Genomic DNA, 22,337 nt, shown 5'->3' on the forward strand with positions numbered 1-22,337 from the left:
GTACAGTTCATTAAATGGGAATTTTCGTAGACCAAACTTCAGAGAGTGCAGCTTGTGTTGGCTACATTTGAACACTTGGGCAAACTACCAAATTCCAGGTCCTGGACATCGACAGTCCTGTGGGGACTTGTGTGTACCCAGTTTATCATGGCAAGAAAGGAAAGGTCCAAATTCACTGTTTTAAAATGGATAAACACACACCCCATGTGACCAGAGGTATTTGATGAAAAAAATTGTAAGATATTTAAAGTATAAACATGATGATTTTATATCTACCTACTTTGTAAAAGAATCCCTCCCCCTCCCATATTGAGTAAATTAACACAGGCAAGCAGTTGTCAACACGCCTTGGGTCAGAGGGATTCTGAGAATAAGAAAATAAAATAGAAAGAGGGACGCAGGTGTGTGCCAGGCGTCCAGTGGGTCTGTGTCCCAGCTGAGGATCCTTCAAACTGGAAACACCCAATCTTATAAAGAGGTTCTACAAGCAAACCTGCTTAAACTTTACTCCAAAGGGAGATATCATTTTAGTATACTATTTATGATACACATCTGCCCGCTGACCCAGATGGAGATAGTCTGTCTAATTTCCAAGGTGTTTGCTATACAAACATCCTTCAAAAGGTAGTCTTGAACAAATGCTATCACCAGTACACTATCACCATGGAGAACTGCTCCACAAAACAAGATAGAAAAGATATAAAACTGGAGAAGGAAATGGCAACCCACTCCAATATTCTTGGAATATTCCAATATCCTGGAAAATCCCATGGACAGAGAAGCCTGGTGGGCTACAGTCCATGGGGTCGCAAAGAGTCGGACACGACTGAGAGATTTCACTTTCACTTTAACTTTCACGTATTTTGTGAGTACCAAACTGATAGATAAAAGTGAAAACACTATTTTGACAAACTGATTGCTAAAGTACTTGTATTTGGGATATATTTGGTTGCTAGGGATTGATTTGTTACTTTGCTTTCTATATTGAAAATACATGCTATTTCATATAATATTTTTAATTTTTGTCAATAATTTTGGAATACCTTTTCATTGAAACGTTAAAGTTACGGTCATTGTTTGATCTTAGATATAGTAGACTGAGCATCTTCATGAATTAGGCTTGAATGTTGATGGTTTTTTTGTTTATTATTGTGTTCCTTTTTTTTTATAAATGTTTTTTTTTTAATTTTTGTTGGGGGCTAATTACTTTACAATATTGTGGTGGTTTTTGCCATACATTGACGTGAATCAGCCATGGATTTACATGTGCTCCCCATCCTGAGCCCCCCTCCCACCTTCCTCCCCATCCCATCCCTCTGGGTCATCCAATTGCCCCAGCCCTGGGCATTTGTCTTGTGCATCGAACCTGGAATGGTGTTCTGTTTCACATATGATAATATAGCATTGAAACATGTAAAAAAAAAAAAAAGAAAAGGTATAAAACAATGAAAGGAAGAGATATATGAATTACGGAGAAGAAATGGAAATAGGATTTAACACAGGATATCTCTCTAGATTGGGGCTTCCCTGGTGGCTCAGTGGTAAAAAAAAAAAACAAAAAAAAAACAACCACCTGCCAATGCAAGAGTTATGGGTTCAACCCGTGGGTCAGGAAGACCCCCTCGAGAAGGAAATGGCAATCCACTCCAGAATTCTTGCCTGGGAAATCCCATGGACAGAGGAGCCTGGCGGGTTATAGTACACAGGGTCGCAAAACAGTAGTTCATTACTTAGCGACTAAAAGAACAACAACATCTCTCTAGATTGTCACACTACTAACTTTGTTAGCAACTATTCTACTTAGTACAAGATAAGCCTTACTAGTAATATATTCCCCTTCATTTGAAATATGAGTGTGTTTGATACTTGTTAGCAAAAGTCCTTTAGAGCCTTTTGCCCAGGGATGGTGACTGCAGCCATGAAATTAAAAGATGCTTGCTCCTTAGAAGAAAAGTTATGACCAACCTAGACAGCATATTAAAAAGCAGAGACATTACTTTGCCAGCAAAGGTACATCTAGTCAAAGCTATGGTTTTTCCAGTGGTCATGTATGGATGTGAGAGTTGGACTATAAAGAAAGCTGAGCGCCGAAGAATTGATGCTTTTGAACTGTGGTGTTGAAGACTCTTGAGAGTCCCTTGGACTGCAAGGAGATCCAACCAGTCCATCCTAAAGGAAATCAGTCCTGAATATTCATTGAAAGGACTGATACTGAAGCTGAAACTCCGATACTTTGACCACCTGATGCAAAGAACTGACTCATTTGAAAAGCCCCTGATGCTGGGAAAGATTGAAGGTGGGAGGAGAAGAGGACAACTGAGGATGAGATGGTTGGATGGCATCACTGACTCGATGGACATGAGTTTGAATAAGCTCCGGGAGATGGTGATGGACAGGGAAGCCTGGAGTGCTGCAGTCCATAGGGTTGCAAAGAGTTGGACACAACTGAGCAACTGAACTGAACTGAACCGATTCAAGGAAAATAAGGAGATTATTAGATATCATTTCTACCACCATACTGGTTCCATTACTGCAATAGTCAGTAAAAACATTAAAATCTTTCACTTACCATTACTAATCAGCAGCTGAAAATTCAGTGCTTATCGTTTAAGGAGCATTCCCTTAGCAATAAAAACCTCTTTACTGCTTTCTGTTAATGAAGAGGACATACAACACCTTTCCCCATGAGAGACAACAGCTGAGCAGGAGTAGAAGTGCCTCGTCTGTAAGTTTTAAACACAAGCACCAAAATGAAACTCTTGAGTCAAAAACACATCTGCCCTCTGTCTGCCCTCTAGCCTCCGGCGGGACTAGTTCTCGGTGATATCTAATGATTCTCTTTTTTAAAAAAAGAATTATTTACTTTTAATTGAAGGATAATTGCTTTACAATATTGTATTGGTTTCTGCCATACATCAACATGAATCAGCCATAGGTATACATATGTCCCCTCCCTCTTCTATCTCCTTTCCATATCCCACCCCATTCCACCCCTCTAGGTTGTCATAGAGCCCTAGCCCTAGTTTGAGTTCCCTGAGTCATACAGCAAATTCCCACCTGGCTATCTATTTTTACATATAGTAGTGTATATGTTTCCATTCTGCCTTCTCCATTTGTCCCACCCTTTTCTCCCCCCTGCTGTGTCCATAGCTTCTCTTCTTAAAGACTCCCCTAAATGTTTGTCACATGCAAAGGAATCTAAAAATCCCCCAGGCTACAAATTGAGAGCTATTATTTTGGTCTTCTCCTTCTTCAGGGCAGCTGGTTTCTGAAGTTGTCACAGCATTAGACCTGGTGGAAGTTGGGTGCACAAGGCTATGATGAGAAGCTCCCCAACCAATTTCACTCTGTGGTCCTAGAAGCAAAAAGATGGGAGTTTGACTTATTTAGGTGGTAAATCCTTGAGTGTTCTTAAAGCTGCCAATCATGAATTCAGCTTGGTAAAAATTATCTGGAGAGCTTTGAAGAATGAAAAGAAACTGATGCTATATTGCCTTGAACACTACTGTAACAAGAAAAAAGGTTGAATTACTTTTGATTGAAGACACAGTTGGAATAAGTACCCTTAGAGCCATGGTTTGTCATTTCAACCTACAGGCTTTGCATTACTTTTCAAGTCTAGGCAACAGCCAACAGCTAGTTAACCACTTGTTTTGATATGTGTGTTTGTGTGTATGTTGAGAGCTGCAGAGGGGGAAGGACAAAAGGCTCTTTTGATCCTTTGAGGAAAAAATAATTTAATTTGTGCTATTTGAAGTCAGTTTAAAGAGGTATCTGGATTCCTTCAATATGTATCTGCTTCAAAAAGTGAAAAATTTCTTACAAATATGAAAAGAGCTAATAATGAGTTCTGTGAATTGGACTGGAGAGTCATGAAGTCACTGTTTTTTCAAGTAGAAAAGCTAGTTTTACTCAAACACATCTGGTTTGATTAAAATTCCCAGTGACTTAAAATTTTAAAACTGTACAAATTGACTGTCTTTGATGTTGGTCTTAATTATTAGAAAATTATTAAAATTGAAAAAAATATTTCTGCACAGACTCATTCTGGCCATGGCTAATTCCTCACCGTATGGACAAAGCAAATGGAACTCAGGAGTAGACGTTATTTTTAATAAAAATAACAAATTGGTCCCAACATTTAGATAGTCCAGACAGTAAAGAATCTACCTGCAATGCAGGAAATGAGGGTTCAATTCCTGAGTCTGGAAGATCCCCCGGAGAAAGGAATGGCTCCCCACTCCAGTGTTCTTGCCTGGAAAATTCCATGGAGAGAGGAGCCTGAGGGCTACAGTCTATGGGGCGCAAGAGTGGACACAACTGAGAGACTAACATTTTCAATTTCCATTTTAACTATTATTGGCCAGCAAAGGAGAGACCAAGATAGCATGAAATCTTTTTTTTTTTCCTGCACTTTAGAGAAATATTTAAGGATTTTTCAAATTTTTCTCTCAATAGGTGAGGAATACAATGAAAATAATTTGGCAGTAAAAGGAAACTCTACCTGCATTTTTTAGAAAATTATGGATCACCATTATTTTGTTCTTCTGAAGAAAAATTAAGAGAATAAAATTGTGTCTGACTGAACAAACAGAATTAATTAAGGGAGAAAAAGGATTTTTAATGTCAACAAGCTAGAAGAACAGATTTAATTCAAAGAGGTTAAAAAAAAAATCCTGGTTGGGCTGATTTGTTCACACTGAATTTGTTGTTTGTTGGATTGAAATAGCTCTATCTATCAGTGTTCACAGTTTGCCCGAATTGAAATTCCAGTTCTACTGTTTACTACCTGCATTTTCTTGGTTAAGGTCATTGTCTAAGTCTCAGGTTTTCTGTTCATCATTAGTTCAGTTCAGTAGCTCAGTCATGTCCAACTCTTTGCAACCCCAAGGACTCCAGGCTTCCCTGCCCATCACCAACTCCCAGAGTTTACTCAAACTCGTGTTCATAGAGTCGGTGATGCCATCCAACCATCTCATCCTCTGTCGTCCCCTTCTCCTCCTGCCTTCAATTTTTCCCAGCATCAGGGGCTTTTCAAGTGGGTCAGTTCTTTGCATCAGATGGCCAAAGTATTGGAGTTTCAGCTTCAGCATCAGTCCTTCCAATGAATATTCAGGACTGATTTCCTTTAGGATGGACTGGTTGGATCTCCTTGCAGTCCAAGGGACTCTCAAGAGTCTCCTGATAGTACTGGAATTCTCCAGGCCAGAATGCTGGAGGGGGTACCCTTTCCCTTCTCTGGAGGAACTTCCCAACTCAGGGATCAAACCCAAGTCTCCCACATTGCAGACAGATTCTTCACCAGCTGAGCCACAAGTGAAGCCCTCTGTTGATCATAATTATTATAATAATTGATTTTTTGTTTGTTTTTATACCATAATTTTATTTATTTATTTAGACTGTGCTGGGTCTTCTTTGCTGCCTGGGCTTTACTCTGGTGGTTGTGAGCCAGGGCTGCTCTCTAGTTGCAGTGCTCAGATTTCTCATTGAAGTGGCTTTTCTTGTGGAGCACAGGCTCTAGGGTGTGTGGGCTTCAGTAGTTGCAGCACATGGACTCAGTAATTGTGACTCTCAGGCTCCAGATCACTGGCTCAGTAGCTGTGGTGCACAAGCTTAGTTGCTCAGAGGCATGTGGGATCTTCCCAGATGAAGGATTGAACCTGTGTCTCCTGCATTGGCAAGCAGACTCTTTAACACTGAGCCACCAGGGAAGCCCAATAACTGATTTTTACAGTGTACTGGGTACTCTTCAAAGGGCTTTTCATGAGGTAATTCATTATTTATAACAACTCGATGAAGTAGGTACTACCATTATCACTCTTCTGATTTCTCAGGTAAGGAAAGAGACCCAGAGAGATTCGATAGTTTGTCGGAGGCCCCAGCATTAGTATATGGCAGAACAAAGCTGTGAACCCAAGTAGGCTGCTCTTGGCTTCTGATGAGTATGTTGGTGTCTCTGTCACTACAGTTCTCCAGGTTGTCAGAATTTCATGCCGAATGCTGGTCAAGCACCTAGCCCAGTGTTTGGCACGTATTAAGTACTTAAAACTATTCCCTCTAACTGTCATCCACCCAGAATTCTTAGGAATGACCAGTCTTTACTATAAATGAGTTTAGTTAAGTACTATGGATTTGATGAATAATATGTGCCTTAAGTTATTTGTATGTCTTCCAATTTTCCCCCTAAAGTTTGATGTTTCTATTACTGGTAACATCACTTTCTCAATCACCCAAACCTGATTTTTAAAATTTATTTTGTATGTTGCTTGTTTGTTTGTTTTTTAAACTTTTTATGTTATATTGAAGTATAGCTGATTAACAATGTTGTGATAGTTTCAGGTGAACAGCAAAGGGACTCAGCCATATATATATATACATGTATCTATTCTCCCCCAAATTCCTCTCCCATCAGGCTGCCACATAACACTGAGCAGAGTTCCCTGGGCTATACAGTAGGTCCTTGTTGGTTATCCATTTTATATATAGCATGGTGTACATGTCATTCCCAAACCCCCAACTATCCTTTCCCTGATCCTTCCCCCACCCCCGGCAACCATAGTTCATTCTCTAAGTCTGTTTCTGTCAAACGCGCTTTTTAAAAATTGTCTGTATATATATATATATATATATATTTTTAATTTATAATAAAAAACAACAACACCAATACTCATGTACCTGCCACCTGGCATAAGACGAAGATCAATGCCAGTATTTTGGCATCTCCCATATGCCCCTCTCTAGTTACTCCCCTAACTGGAACACAGTGGCCAGCTTGTAGGTCATCCTCCTTGGAGCTGACACGTTGACATCATCTTTGGCCATCTCCTGCCTACTTGAAGATGATCATTCACAAATCTTCTCATTTTTCTTCGTTAAGAAATTTCACTCCCTGTATGAGTTTCCTGTTGCCACTATTACAAATGACCACTAACTTAATGGCCTAAAACAACACAAATTTATTTTCTGACAATCTCGACAGTTCAGAAATCTGGAATGGGTCATTGGTCGTAAGTTGGATTATCAGCAGGGCTAGTTCCTTCTGGAGACCCTGAGGGGAGAAGCTAGTTCCTGGCCTTTACTCAGCATCTCATGACTGCCTGTGTTCCTCAGCTTGCAACCCCTTCCTCCATCTTCAGAAGGCACACTCCAATCTCTGCCTCTGCCCTCACATCCCCTTCTCTTCTGACACTTCATGTCTCTCTCTTTTAAGGACTATCATCCTGGATAATCCAGGATCCTCTGTCCTTCATTTAGTCACATCTGTACAGTCTCTTTTTCCATGTAAGGTAATGTTCACAGGGTCCAGGGGTGGACACTTCTGGGGGCCATTATTCATCTCGCCCCCCCCATCCATTTACTTATTTTTTATTTACTGTGCTGTGCTTAGTCACTCACTCATGTCTGACTCTTTACAACCACACATACTTACATAAAAATACAAACACAAATACTTACATAAAAAGCAAACACAGATAATAAACCATTTTTAATCTTACAGTACGGGACCTTGAAAAGTACAGTAGTAGAGTACAACAATGGGCATACAGAGGCTGGCACACGTGTCCGCATCTTTGAAAGCTTGCAACATGAAGGTTCATATGTAGGGGATGCGCCGTACTTCCAAGACATTGTAATTACCTCTTGGTCATTCCTGTCTGCTCAGACGTAAGGCAAAGCTGGAATTAAGAATTATACGTATCCTCTAGGCACCAACTAATGGGGAGGGGTAAAAGATGCCAGAGAATGTTTCTATTCCAATTTTGTCTTAAGTTACTAACATTACATCTGTTGTGCATGGAGTATGTAAAAGTGTTCCAGTTATGTAGTTATCAGTTCAGTTCAGTCGCTCAGTCGTGTCCGACTCTCTGCGACCCCATGAATTGCAGCACGCCAGGCCTCTCTGTCCATCACCAACTCCCGGAGTCTACCCAAACCCATGTTCATCGAGTTGGTGATGCCATCCAACCATCTCATCCTCTGTCGTCCCCTTCTCCTCCCGCCCCCAATCCTACCCAGCATTAGGGTCTTTTCCAATGAGCATTTGCCAACAAAAGTCCGTCTAGTCAAGACTATGGTTTTTCCAGTGGTCATGTATGGATGTGAGAGTTGGACGGTGAAGAAAGCTGAGCGCCGCAGAATTGATGCTTTTGAACTGTGGTGTTGGAGAAGACTCTTGAGAGTTTCTTGGACTGCAAGGAGATCCAATCAATCCATCCTAAAAGAGATCAATCCTGGGTGTTCATTGGAAGGTCTGATGTAGTTATCATTTCTCAGCAATTATCAAGCCCAGATAGGGGGAGAGGACTGGGACAGAGTGCATTGTCTCTGGATACCATTTATCCTCTGGGCATCAGGACACTTGTTTCACTTGCTCTTCTCCAGCGTCAGTCCTGCGTGGCAATACCAAACCCACTCTTACAAAACACAGGACACTGGCTTATCAAAACATATAAATAAAGAAGAACAAAATAGTCGACAGCGACAGTCATTGCCTACAGTCATGTTTCTCAAACATCAGGTTGACAAGTAACTGGAAGTCGTGTTACTTCCGGAGTAAATGGAAAAAGTAAGGGCTTTGGCCCCAGATACACCTGGGGTTAAATTCTGAAGCTCCACTTTCTAAGCTCCACATCCTTGGGAAGGATGTGTGTCCTCTTTAATACTTTGTCCCCTAATCTGCAGCTTTTAGTGAGAGGATAAAATGAGATACTACATGTAAAAAAAGTGTTTAGCCCAGCCTGGTACTCAGACTCAGAAATCTTGACTCTCTCCTTCTTTAGTGAAAAACTGTGCTCTTTGCAGAAAATAATGAAATATTCATCATCCAGACTAGAGTAATATTTGTAGCAGACTCTGTGACTACGTAATACAAAATATAAACTATGAAGACAAGTTCTCAAGCAAAAAGTTATTACAGTAAACCCAATTAGCTAATTCTACATTTTAGGGTAAATAATTCCTTTGCTATTTTTTCTTATGCTGACAGTGACAAACATCTGCTAACAAATGAGTAGTAGCAGGGAGTGCCAAATGTTTAAAGAAAATATTTTGGCTAGAAAAATTGCCCCCCAAAATTTGGGAAAGAATAGTCATTAATTAGGTTTTCAGCAAGCTGAAAAGGTCTGACACTATTTGATTTTTAACCTCAGAATACTCAGTGAAAGTCACAAATAAAAACATTCCATGGAAACATGGTATGAAGAATCTAACAGATAAAATCCAAATTGCTTCTCCTGACCTTCAAAATGCCCTCACTTTGGTTCCACTGTGTCTTTTCAAAGTTTTCTCCCTGGAAACCCTCTGTCTAACTCAGATTAGTCTGAAGGCCCCTGGCTAATTGCCTTTCTGCCCATCATCCTGCCTGCTTCTCCCTTGTTTTTATATCAAGGTGACAAGCTCAAATGCCACAGCTCTGGCAGGCCATGAAGATACACAGACCCATAGTGACCAGGTCCTAAAAATTTTCAAGAGAAGCCAGAACTCCAAAATCTGGTGGAAACTTCCCTAGTTTTTAAATATTTACAACAAATTAAAAATGTTTAAAATTGGATGAGTCAGAAAAAACATACTGGCAGTCTAGATTGAACTGAAGTTTCTAATAAGCAGCTCTGATCTCTGCAAATCAGTAAGAAGTCGCTCAAATGTCTGGAGAGGCAGGTCTGAGGATTGCACCCCTCCATGAGCTCCCCTACGTCTGGATCCATCCTCTTGCACTTCCACCCCTTCCTCTCTTTAGCACTTACAGGTAGGTTTAAACTGCTGCTTCATATTTTTCCTTTTAAGTTCTTGGAGATCAGGAATCGTACTAAAAGGAACTTTGTCTTGTACTTTTTTTTTTTTTTAACTCAGAACACACTGCTATTGGAAAATGAATAAATTACTCACATCAGAGGTTCTTTCCCAAATTCCACTGACTGACGTCATGGTCATTGTCTATTTATCCAATGAATTTTTTTTTGTTTATTTTTACTTTTCCGCATTTTTGGCTACTCAGCAGAAAGTGATTTAAACATTTTCCACCTCCACCCCAATTCAAGAAGGGCACAATGAACAAATATAGGTGAAAATATGTGATTTTAGACTTAAGGTTACTCTACCTGACTGGACAGAGGATGAGACAGTTGGATGGCATCACTGACTCAACGGATATGAATTTAAGCACACTCCAGGAGATGCTGAAGGATGGGGAAGCCTGGTTGGACACTACTGAGAGACTAAACAACAACACCCTGACTGGACCAATGTGTGCTCTATATACCCTGGACTTAGGGAAAACACTCAGGTGGGTGGAATTGTTTGGGAAGCTTTTCCTGAGTTCCTGATGTATCATCTGTCTTCAACATTATACTGGGGTATTGACATTTCTTGTTGTGCCAGAAGAAAACTATAATCAATGATAATACCCAAAAGTTCTACACTAAATCCTTATTATTTATGCATCATGAAGATGTACTGTTTGGATTTCATGGACCATAGCTGGCTTCCATTTCTGTGGGAAACTGAGAAATGTATGTGTGTCAAAACCAAAAGCTGTTTCTATTTTCATTCATGCCCTTCCTTCCTTAACCAAGTCCAATGCATCCTTTACGTCTTTACAATGTCTGTCCATTATTTGTCTATAGTTCAAATCACTGTCCATGTTGTAAAGTGAAGGGCTTCTGCTTTTATAACAGCTCTGGGTCCTCTCAATTCATGGGCAAATCAGAGGACATAAGCTTCATACAGAGGGATGCTTACTTGGGGGACTGATTAACTTCAGAGCTTCTGTTTTCTCACCTATAAAATGAGAGTAGTTAGCTAAGGGAGGCATTAGGAGAATTCAGAGATTTCATTATTAAAAGGCGGTACAAAAGAATGGTAGCTATTATTCATTTTCCCTTCCCTTCCCCCTCCTTTCTACTCTTCTGAAGTGAGAAATCTACAGAGCATGCCCATCCTTTTTCCAAAAGGATATGGAATCTGGAGAACAGCCTTATTATTTGGTGCCACATCCCATTTATAGTTTCTCTCCATGGAGTTACCTCAAGTGTTGTTCAATATTTCTTTTATCATTTTTTTTTATTCAAGGAATATTTGTTCTCCTTGGAGTCTTTGTAAAATGAATAAATGAAAGCTATAATGTAAATTGAGACTGTTAAACTTACAACATTATTGCCACTGTTGTTCAGTCCAAATCAAGTCTGACTCTTCAACCCAATGGGCTGCAGCACACCAGGGCTCCCTGTCCCTCACCATATCCCAAAGTTTGCCCAAGTTCACGTCCTTTGAATCGTTGATGCCATCAAACCATCTCATCCTCTGTCATCCTCTTCTCCTTCTCCTCCAACTTACAATGTAGGTTTTATTATTTTTAGCGCATTGAAACATAATTTGTTAAGTAGAGTGATGATGTCAAAGTAAGTGTATGTTCTTCTCAAAATTGGCAAACTTTAAATTCAGGAAGGAAGAAGATTTTCTGGCTACAAAGTGATAGACCAATGAGGAAAACTTTGTGTGGTCTTATGTAACCATGACTTATGAAAAGAAATAGAGGAAAACAATAGAATGGGAAAGAATAGAGATCTCTTCAAGAAAATTAGAAATACCAAGGGAACGTTTCATGCAAAGATGGTCTCAATAAAGGACAGAAATGGTATGGACCTAACAGAAGCAGAAGGTATTAAGAAGAGGTGGCAAGAATACACAGAAGAACTGTACAAAAAACATCTTCATGACCCAGATAATCATGATGGTGTGATCACTCACACTCACCTAGAGCCAGACATCCTGGAATGTGCAGTCAAGTGGGCCTTAGGAAGCATCCTACTAACAAAGCTAGTGGAGGTGATGGAATTCCAGTTGAGCTATTTCAAATCCTACAAGATGATGCTATGAAAGTGCTGCACTCAATATGTCAGCAAATTTGGAAAACTCAGCAGTGGCCACAGCACTGGAAAATGTCAGTTTTCATCCCAGTCCCAAAGAAAGGCAATGCCATAGAATGCTCAAACTATCGTACAATTGCACTCATCTCACATGCTAGTAAAGTAATGCTCAAAATTCTCCAAGCCAGGCTTCAGCAATATGTGAACTGAGAACTTCCAGATGTTCAAGCTGGTTTTAGAAAAGGCAGAGGAACCAGAGATCAAATTGCCAACATCCGCTAGATCATCGAAAAAGCAAGAGAGTTCCAGAAAAACATCTATCTCTGCTTTACTGACTAGGCCAAAGCCTTTGACTCTGTGGATCATAATAAACTGTGGAAAATTCTGAAGGAAATGGGAATACCAGACCACTTGACCTGCCTCTTGAGAAACTTGTATGCAGGTCAAGAAGCAATAGTTAGAGCCGGACATGGAACAACAGACTGGTTCCAAATAGGAAAAGGAGTACGTCAAGGCTGTATATTGTCACCCTGCTTATTTAACTTATATGCAGAGTACATCATGAGAAACACTGGGCTGGAGGAAGCACAAGCTGGAATCAAGATTGCTGGGAGAAATATAAATAACCTCAGATATGCAGATGACACCACCCTTATGGTAGAAAGTGAAGAAGAACTAAAGAGCCTCTTGATGAAAGTGAAAGAGGAGAGTGTAAAAGTTGGTTTAACATTAAACATTCAGAAAACTAAGGTCATGGCATCCGGTCCCATCACTTCATGGGAAATAGATGAGGAAACAGTGGAAACAGTGGCTGACTTTATTTTGGGGGGCTCCAAAATCACTGCAGATGGTGATTGCAGCCATGAAATTAAAATACGCTTACTCCTTGGAAGGAAAGTTATGACCAAACTAGATAACATATTAAAAAGCAGAGACATTACTTTGTCAACAAAGGTCTATCTAGTCAAGGCTATGGTTTTCCCAGTGGTCATGTATGGATGTGAGAGTTGGACTATAAAGATAGCTGAGTGCAGAAGAATTGATGCTTTTGAACTGAGGTGTTGGAGAAGTCTCTTGAGAGTCCCTTGGACTGCAAGGAGATCCAACCAGTCCATCCTAAAGGAGATCAGTCCTGGGTGTTTATTGAAAGGACTGATGTTGAAACTGAAACTCCAATACTTTGGCCACCTGATGTGAAGAGCTGACTCATTTGAAAAGACTCTGATGCTGGGAAAGATTGAGGGCAGGAGGAGAAGGGGAAGACAGAGGATGAGATGGCATAACCGCCTCAACAGACATGAGTTTGGGTAGACTCTGGCAGTTGGTTATGGACAGGGAGGCCTGGCATGCTGCGGTTCATGGGGGTCTCAAAGAGTCGGACACGACTGAGCAACTGAACTGAACTAATCAGGAGCCAGCACCAAAGTCATTGGAAAAGGAAGTCAAAATTTATTAAGATGTAAATTTCAGTATAATAATCATAGAGTCTTTTACCTTAAGATAGATACCTATAAAGTCAGCACTTATTCATTCAAGAATGAATTGAAGGTATTAAACACCTTCAATGAACTAAACATGAAGGAAACATCACTTTTAAAAAATCTAAAATTGTGTCAGCTTGAGAAGAGAGTCCTCAAGAGAAAATGGAGCCCAAAGAATGTCTTGTCTTACCAAGAAAAATGATAGTAGAAAACAAAGGAAATGTAGCCTAGAAGAGAGAAGGCTAAGAAATAAGTAATGCTGCTAAGTCGCTTCAGTCGTGTCTGACTCTGTGCGACCCTATAGACGGCAGCCTACCAGGCTCCGCCGTCCCTAGGATTCTCCAGGCAAGAATACTGGAGTGGGGTGCCATTGCCTTCTCTGAAGAAATAAGTAATAGCTGACTTCAAAATAAAAAGGATTTTAATGAGAAAAACAATGGAAGATTTTAATTGCCACTACCAGGTATAAGGGTTTCCCTGGTGGCTCAGTGATAAAGAATCTGCCTGCAATGCCGGAGACATGTGTTCAGTCCCTGGGTTGGGAAGATCCCCTGCAGAAGGAAATGGCAATACACTCCAGTATTCTTGCTGGGGAAATCCCATGGGCAGGGAATCCTGGCAGGCTACAGTTCATGGGGTCACAAAAGAGTCTGACACATCTTAACAACAAAACAACAACCAGGTATAAACAATAAAACTGACCTAAAGATAGAGAGATTTCTGAGGAAATAAAGACACATTTCCTGGAGAGGCACTAAACAAGGAGTTCTGAGGACCATACTTTCTGTCCAGAGGATCTCTGAAGAGAAAGTAATCAGTCACTGTCAGAGTTTTGTGACACTCATCCACATTGAAAGTATGTGACAGACAATAAGGAGGTTCCAAAGAATCTTCCTACATGATCCGTTCCAGACAAATGGTTCAAAGGACCCCTGAAAGTAGCTGTCCACCCTTTACTTTCAAATCCTCGAAGAGAGAATTTATTCCATGCCCACTGATACTACATCATACTGTCTTTTTTGTTGTTGTTGTTGAGCTACAGTGATTCTTGATGTATACCCTAAATTACTAATCAGAAGAATACAGCTGCCCTCAACAGGTCTGGGTGCTCAGCTATTAAGGAAAGTCTCAAGTGTTAAAAACTGACTAGGGACTCTATTTGCAAGTCTGGTGATTTTCCATTCCCAGGACACAAATAGTAAAGATCATTTGTTTTCCTTTTTAGTCATTCTTGGGAAGAATTCCATTCTAGAAAAATATATGCCTTCAACTAATGAGAGACATTTTTTAATCTTCTTTACTGGAAAAAAACTTGTATAATTAAAGGTTATATAGATTCTTAAGTGTGAGATGTGTAGACTAGGAGAGAAGAATGGCCATAAATTAAAAGTCTGCTGTGAGTTACAGTTACCGTGGAGCTTCTTCTATAGCTCTAAAAATCATACAATTCATCATCTAAACTGGAATGCTTTTGAGACTGAACAGTTGAGGGACTATTAATTATTAGAGCAGGCAACAGGCACGAACCAGAACTGTCCCAGAGAACGTGAACATATGGCCTCTCTACCAAGAATCAAATTTCTCATGTAATAAAAATGATAATCAGATCTCTTCAAGTTATACTAAAAAATAAATGCATTTGCTGCATAATTTATAGATACTTTTATGTCTATTTTGAAGATTTGTTGCTATAAAATTAGGAACAATACTGATGGCCATGGAGAAATTAATTTTTCCACTTATTACCAGAGGAGATGCTCATTGATTAGAACACATCTCTTAAATTTTTCATTAACCTCAAGGAAGCAGTGATTAAAAAGAAACATGGGAATTGCATTCCCAACATTCCTGAGTTTGAACTTTCTGAACACATCTCCCTTTGGAAGATTGTGATCTTAGCCTAACATAAACGATGGTGCGTTCTTCTAGGTACATCATCATATTCTGTGCTTTATACCAGAGAGCTCTGAATCTGTGAATTAGCCTCATGAAATCAGACAATGCATTTTCATTGTTTACTCATAAAGCACATTTTCTGGGTGACTCTGGCCCAGGATCCCTACGAACAATTTTTCTTCCAAATCAGCATAATTTTATTTCCAATATTTATTACTCTCCTGAGAGATGAAGTTATTTTAAATATCAGTCAGTATTGTCAGCTAGTGAATAGAGAATACTCTCACAGCTGGTCTGACTTGTCATTCTTTTATTCCTCTTAAACATCTCCTCTGCTTCCCATTTCTCCAGTTACCATCCCAGTTTAAATATCTGAGGATCACTTAGCGGGCGCAGTTTCCTCATCTGTGAAATGAAAGGTTTAAACTAGATAAGGCTTAGTCTGCCTAACTTTACATTTCTACAATTGGATCTCTTGGGAACCACTGCAAGAGCTCCCCCACCCACCAAAATCTTCCCACCTATATTAACTCCTGTGGCAGTTCACTAACACAGGATGTCACACGTTGTTTCAATCACCATTTTCTTTCTTTTTTGGCCATGCCATGTGGCATGTGGGATGCGGGATCTTAGTTCCCTAACCAAGGATCAAACCTGCATGCCCTGCATTGGAAGGGTGAGTCCCAACCACTGGAATGCCAGGGAAGTCCCCTTCTCTTTCTTTCAGAATCGATTTATACTTATTACTTACTTCAAAACTCAAGTTTTTTTCTTCTAAATATTTTACCTTAATTCCCTTTCTTATGAGTGTTTATGCACTAGGTTAACTTTATGGTGTTTTTTTTTTAATATATAGTGATAACATTTCTTCAACAAATATAGGTTTGGGGCAAATGGCAATTACTATTTTCAAGGCACTGAGGAAGCAGCTGTGAATGAAACAAAACAGTACAAGTTCTAGCCCTGGTGGAGCTTACATTTGATGGAGAAGACAAACTATAAGCAATGAATGAACACAATGAATGCTCAATGATAATAGCAACAGAGCAAGGAAGACAGTGACTGAGGAGGTGGCATTTGAATGAACACCAGAAAAAAATCAGGGATCTACTCATTTGAAAGTCTAGGAGAATAGTTTTCTGGACAAGATCAAGGGTAAGACCCCAGGGGTGGGAAAACACCCCTGAAAGTCATCTGAAAGTCTAGGAAAATAGTTTTCTGGATAAGATCAAGGGTAAGGCCCCAGGGGTGGGAAAACAGATTTGAGTTAGAAGAAGACTGGTGCGGCTGGAGCCCAAATCCTACCTTGACCTGCAGACCTTTATGTTTCCATTGGCTCACTTCACTCCTTCTGACTTGGCTACTCTGACCTCCTCAAAATTTTTCAAACATGTTGAACATGATCCAACCTCAAGCTGTCTGTACCTATTGCTCTTACACTTGGGATGTTCTTCTACCAGACAGACATGAGTTCATAGGGATTTGTGTATTGTCTTTTTCTCCAGCTAGAATGTAGTTCTAGCAGCTCCAGAACCCACAACATTCCCAACACACAGATAAATATCTGTTGGCTATATGTCCAGCACATAATCATAAAGCATACAAATCCTACCGATCTCAAAACCTGAGCCCTTTCATTGTATGTCAAAATTTTAAAACCTCTAAAAATTCAGGAAGCCAATTGTCCTAATGATTTTCATGACTACCAAATTATTCCCAAATTTAGAAGCTGTAAACTTCCTGGAAAGGGGCGCTGTAGAAATCCCAATGATCATAAAATGGCAGCTGTCATTCTCCAGGAAAATAAAGAAAGCAAGAAAAAGCAGGCAGCTTTCAAGCTGTTACTGTAGGTGACTGAATCAATAAGAAAATGTTAGTGATACTGTGGGGTCAAACCTCCAAAAACAAAAATAAGTAAAATACTGGCAACATGTTTTTCAGCTTCTGCACAGCACATTTGAACTGCAGTGGAAGACTTTTATGAAAACCTTGAGGTTCTTATTATGAATGCAATTTCATTAGGATCCTAACACTGACCTATTCAATACATTTTAAAAAAACTCACTATTACTCCTCAAAAGAAAGAATGTAAACATGGATCTTCCGTAGAGTAAAAAGTATGAAAGGTGATTATGATCACCAATACACCAGGCAATCCAAGCAAAACCAGAAATAATCACAATCCCACTGAAATATTGGCAAGCTTTGGGGAGAGGGGGACTGGAAAGAGAAAAGAGAAAGGAAGTGACATTTGCAACCTAAAGGAAAACTATGCTAACAAACTCCTTTAGCAAACAAATCTAGGTTCCTGATTCTTCCAACATGATTTGGTATTCGCAGACATAATTATGTTTCTCTTAGGACCTTCTATTGACTGAATTGTGTCCCCCTAAAATGCATACATTGGGTCTTCCTAGGTGGAGCTAGTGGTGAAGAACCTGCCTGCCAAGGCAGGAGACATAAGAGCCAGGTTCAATCCCTGGGTCGAGGAGATCCCCTGGAGGAGGGCATGGCAACCCACTCCATTATTCTTGCCTGGAGAAACCCATGGACAGAGGAGCCAGGCGGGCTATGTTCCACAGAGTCAGACACAACTGAAGCAACTTAGCGCAACATGGTACACAATGCTTATGTTAAAGCCCTAGCCCTCAATAAGATGGTATCTATTTATATACTTTTTAATTTTTATTTTTTCACTAATTTTTATTAGAATATAGTTGATTTACAAAGTTGTGTATGTGTTAGCTTCTACCATATAGTGCAGTGAATCAATTGCATGTGTGTGTGTATATAGACACACACACACTCTTTTTTAGATTGTTTTCCCTTTATATGTCATTACAGAGTACTAAAGTATAGTTCCCTGCGCTATACATTATGTTCTTATAGATACTGCTTGGTGTGTATATGTATGTTCTCTACATCTGTGTCTCTATTTCTGTTTTGTAAATAAGTTCATTTGTACCATTTTTTATGATTCCACATATTAGCAACATCATGATATTTGTCTTTCTTTGTCTGACTTATTTCACTCAGTGGACCTAGAGATTGGCTTTTGGAGATATTAGGTTTAGATGAGGTCATGAGGTTTAGGGGCTTCTGTGACGGGATTAGCATCCTAATAAGAAAAGACACCAGAGAGCTTGTTGTTTACCTTCACTCTGCTCATCTCTCTGTCTCTCCATCTCTCTCTGGCAGGGGAGGACACAGCAAGAGGGGGACCATCTGCAAGCCAGCAAGAGTTCTCATCAGAACCTAACCATACCCACCCCATGATCTCAGACTTCCAGCCTTCAGAACTGAGAAAATAAATTTCTGTTGTTTAAGCTCTGTTGTCTACAGTTTTGTTACAACAGCTTGAGCTGACTAAGAAAACATGGGGAAGTTTCAATATCCAGAAGGAATAGCATCATAGTGTTACTGTATCTTTTTATTCTTCAAAGAAGCACCTGAGTAAAATGATGGTTCCCTTCCTACACTCACAGATGGGGATGGGTTGGCAAACCTACATAATATACAGCTTTGTGGGCTCCAGCTTCTAATTGCAATTAATCTCATACCTACTTGCCAAAAGAACTGAAGAGAGTTTTTGAGGTACAAGCTAGATCAGTCTGTTCTAATGTTGATGAGTCCCAATTACTGGTGGTGGTAGTCTTTGAAAACAGCAGTTTACAAAGAATGCAATAGTTGTATCTTTCCTAGTGTTATGGTATAATAAAAACATCAGAAATAATGTGTTTTGCTGATTCTTTCTTGCTGGTTTAGTATCTAGTGTTGACAGATTCTTCCATTAAGAAGGCAGCCATTTTTCCTATGAGTTTAATGGCAACCTAAAGCAAGAAGGCAGGTGACATGTTAATGGATTTTCGGGAGTATAACTTAGATCAAGTGGTTAAAACCATCCAGAAAAGCCTAATTTTCTCACAAATTCCCATCTTAATCTTCAGTTATCTCCAGTCAGGGCAATTCTGGAGAAGGCAATGGCAACCCACTCCAGTACTTTTGCCTGGAAAATCCCATGGATGGAGGAGCCTGGTGGGCTGCAGTCCATGGGGTCACGAAGAGTCAGACACAACTGAGCGACTTCACTTTCACTTTTCACTTTCATGCATTGGAGAAGGAAATGGCAACCCACTCCAGTGCTCTTGCCTGGAGAATCCCAGGGACAGTGGAGCCTGGTAGGCTGCTGTCTATGGGGTCGCACAGAGCTGGACACGATTGACGCAACTTAGCAGTAGCAGCAGCAGGGCAATTCAGGAAGACTCACCCTCCCAGAAGGAAGATAATTAGGGAAAAATCAAGTGGGGGAGCTTGGGGGTAGAAAGAAGACAGCCTTGGGGATCATTTGCAAAGAACAGAAACTCACATTAGCAAACTCAAGTTAAATAAGTATTTATTGCAAAGATGTGGATAACCTCAAAAAATGGAAAAAAAAAAAAATAAACAACTGAGTCATCAGGCATCTCCTCTCTTGAAACATGGTTCTCTGGCTTTTTCTGTGCGTCTTTTTCATTCTGTTCTGGGCAGGTCCATTTCCTCTTCTAACTTGTAGCTTTAATTCCCAAGACTTTCAGATTTCATGTCTCCCAATTCTTTTCAATTCCATAGTTCATCATTGTCTCTCACTGTCCCTATGTCATATTCCCAAGAAAGGCTGTCCAATCTTTTCCAATCAGCTTTGCTGAAGGAATAGCAGCCGGAAACATGGGTACATAGAAGTGTATACATTCATTACCCAGGCAGAGTCACAGGCTCACAGGTATTCAAAAGCTTCCTGTCTTTAGATGAAATATGCCTGGGACCACAAAATAAGGTCATACTTCCTTCAGTATAATGGTTCAACTCCAGAAGACAATGGTTGCTTTGTCATCATACCAATGGGTAGGAAAATTAAAGCTCAAGAAAAGCTTGAAGTTCCTGCTTCTCAGGCTGGGTTTTCACCAGCATTTGGGAGCAAGGTTCTTTCTGTCTCTCTCCATCCAAGTGGAAAGCAGAAGTATTTGGGCATATTTTTAAAGCTCCTACACTAGTCTCTATTGTTGCATCTGCTCAGCTTCTGACACTATTCTGTGAACTGTGCCCACATCCATCTCCTTTCATTCGCATAGTTATTGCAGGGGAAAAACATTTCAAAACCTGCGGTCTTCTCTCCTTCCACAAGGTTTGTTTGTCCTGAGGTGAACAGTTGACTTAAAATAGTCAATTGAATCATTTTCCTAGAATGATAGAACTGGGACTGCTGCTGCTGCTGCTGCTAAGTCACTTCAGTCGTGTCCGACTCTGTGCGACCCCATAGATGGCAGCTCACCAGGCTCCCCCATCCCTGGGATTCTCCAGGCAAGAACACTGGAGTGGGTTGCCATTTCCTTCTCCAATGCATGAAAGTGAAAAGTGAAAGCGAAGTTGCTCAGTCTTGTCGGACTCTTTGCGACCCCATGGACTGCAGCCTACCAGGCTCCTCCATCCACAGGATTTTCCAGGCAAGAGTACTGGAGTGGGTTGCCATCGCCTTCTCCGAGAACTGGGACTAAGAGAAAGAAATTAAGAATATTTCTCTCTCTCCATCTCTCTCCTTTCCTTCTCTCTTCCCTCCCTCCCTTTTTCCTCTCCCTCCTTCACTCAGATGAAACTTTGACTGGGTTTTCTGCATTTCCAGCATGTAACAGGACATTAAGCAAGTTCAGCTATGTAATGGATAAACTCGACAGAGGCTGGCTGAGTGTACACTGGCAAGAAAGAATGAGGTCCCCAGGGAAGGGGCTGCAGAGAAGAGTTTACATCCTCCTATAGACTTTTTCTCTACAAACTTCACCAGGTGCTCACAGAAAAGACTGGGGAAGTCCAAAAAATCTGCAAATTGGAGACGAAGGAATTGAGGGATCTGAGAAGCAGAGAAAGCATGTGAAGAAAGAAAGTAAATAAACATGCAGAGGGAGCCAGAGGAATGTGGAGATCTGACCAATCCGGGGCTAATAGCCCGTCACACCTCGGAGACTATTAGTCCCCAGAGTGTTCATTATTGCTGAAGTTATAGGGGGACCAGTCTCTTAAGATGAACCAAAAATATCTCAACTTAGACTGCTTTCCTAGTGATTTTCCATACATAGACAGTTTGCAACTATTTTCCAAATTACCATCTCACTGTTTCTTGACCACAGAGGGATATCTGTAACCACCTAAAAAAACTAAAAATTTTCAGCCCACAGTTTGGCAAAGTGGATTGCAAATTCATTTCCCTGTTGAAGCCATGAGAATTAAAAATAAATTCACATCCTACTATTGTCATCATCATTATGGTTCCTGGCGACCTTTCTTTTCTTCATTTCCTATTTTCCATTAAAATCCAGAGAGAGAGAACAGAGGAATAGTCCATGAGTCTTGGTATGAACAGAGCTTCAGAAAGGAAAATCTCTTGTGCTATCTTTTCTTACTCTAACCTTGGCCCAGATAATGACTGAAGTGTTCATTCATCAAAACAAAATTGTACTATCAAAGAAAAATACAATTATTTTACTTTTTAATGAAAAGGGCTTGCATTTTCTGTCCTGGGAAACAGCTTCTGGTGTTAAATACCTCCCAAGATAATAAAGAAGTAATATGAAGGCAATTTTAAGTAATTGTGTGTATGATAAAATGGAAGAAAGTGTTCAGAGACTTGCCTAATTTGTACACAATTTTCTACAGATTGCAGGCTGGAGTAAATTTTTACTAATTAAGTTAGTAACCTATTACTCAAAGAAATGAAACTTGATTATAATAATGATTATTCATTTATTATGCAAAAACCTTTGCATTGCTGAGTGAAAAACCTTTTTCAGGCAGTTAATAGTCACTCATTTCATACTCTGCTCATTCTGAATTTCCCACCGGAAATATATGCGTGTTGCTTGGTAGACACTGAAAGATGATAATGACCAACTGGGTTCTTTGGGGCCCTTTCAGAATTTACAGAAATATAATTTATCCTCTAAATTGACTGAACTTGGGATGGCATTATGGTGATCCTAAACAGATAAAAATGGAGACTATTTTCCTTTTAAGCCCCTCAACACCTATTTAATTTAAAATGCCTTGTCTTTCGGTATTTAAATTAAAT

The sequence above is a fragment of the Giraffa tippelskirchi genome, chromosome 13, assembly GCF_054371585.1.
Source record: "Giraffa tippelskirchi isolate mGirTip1 chromosome 13, T2T-mGirTip1v1.2.pri, whole genome shotgun sequence".
Classification (NCBI taxonomy): domain Eukaryota; kingdom Metazoa; phylum Chordata; class Mammalia; order Artiodactyla; family Giraffidae; genus Giraffa; species Giraffa tippelskirchi.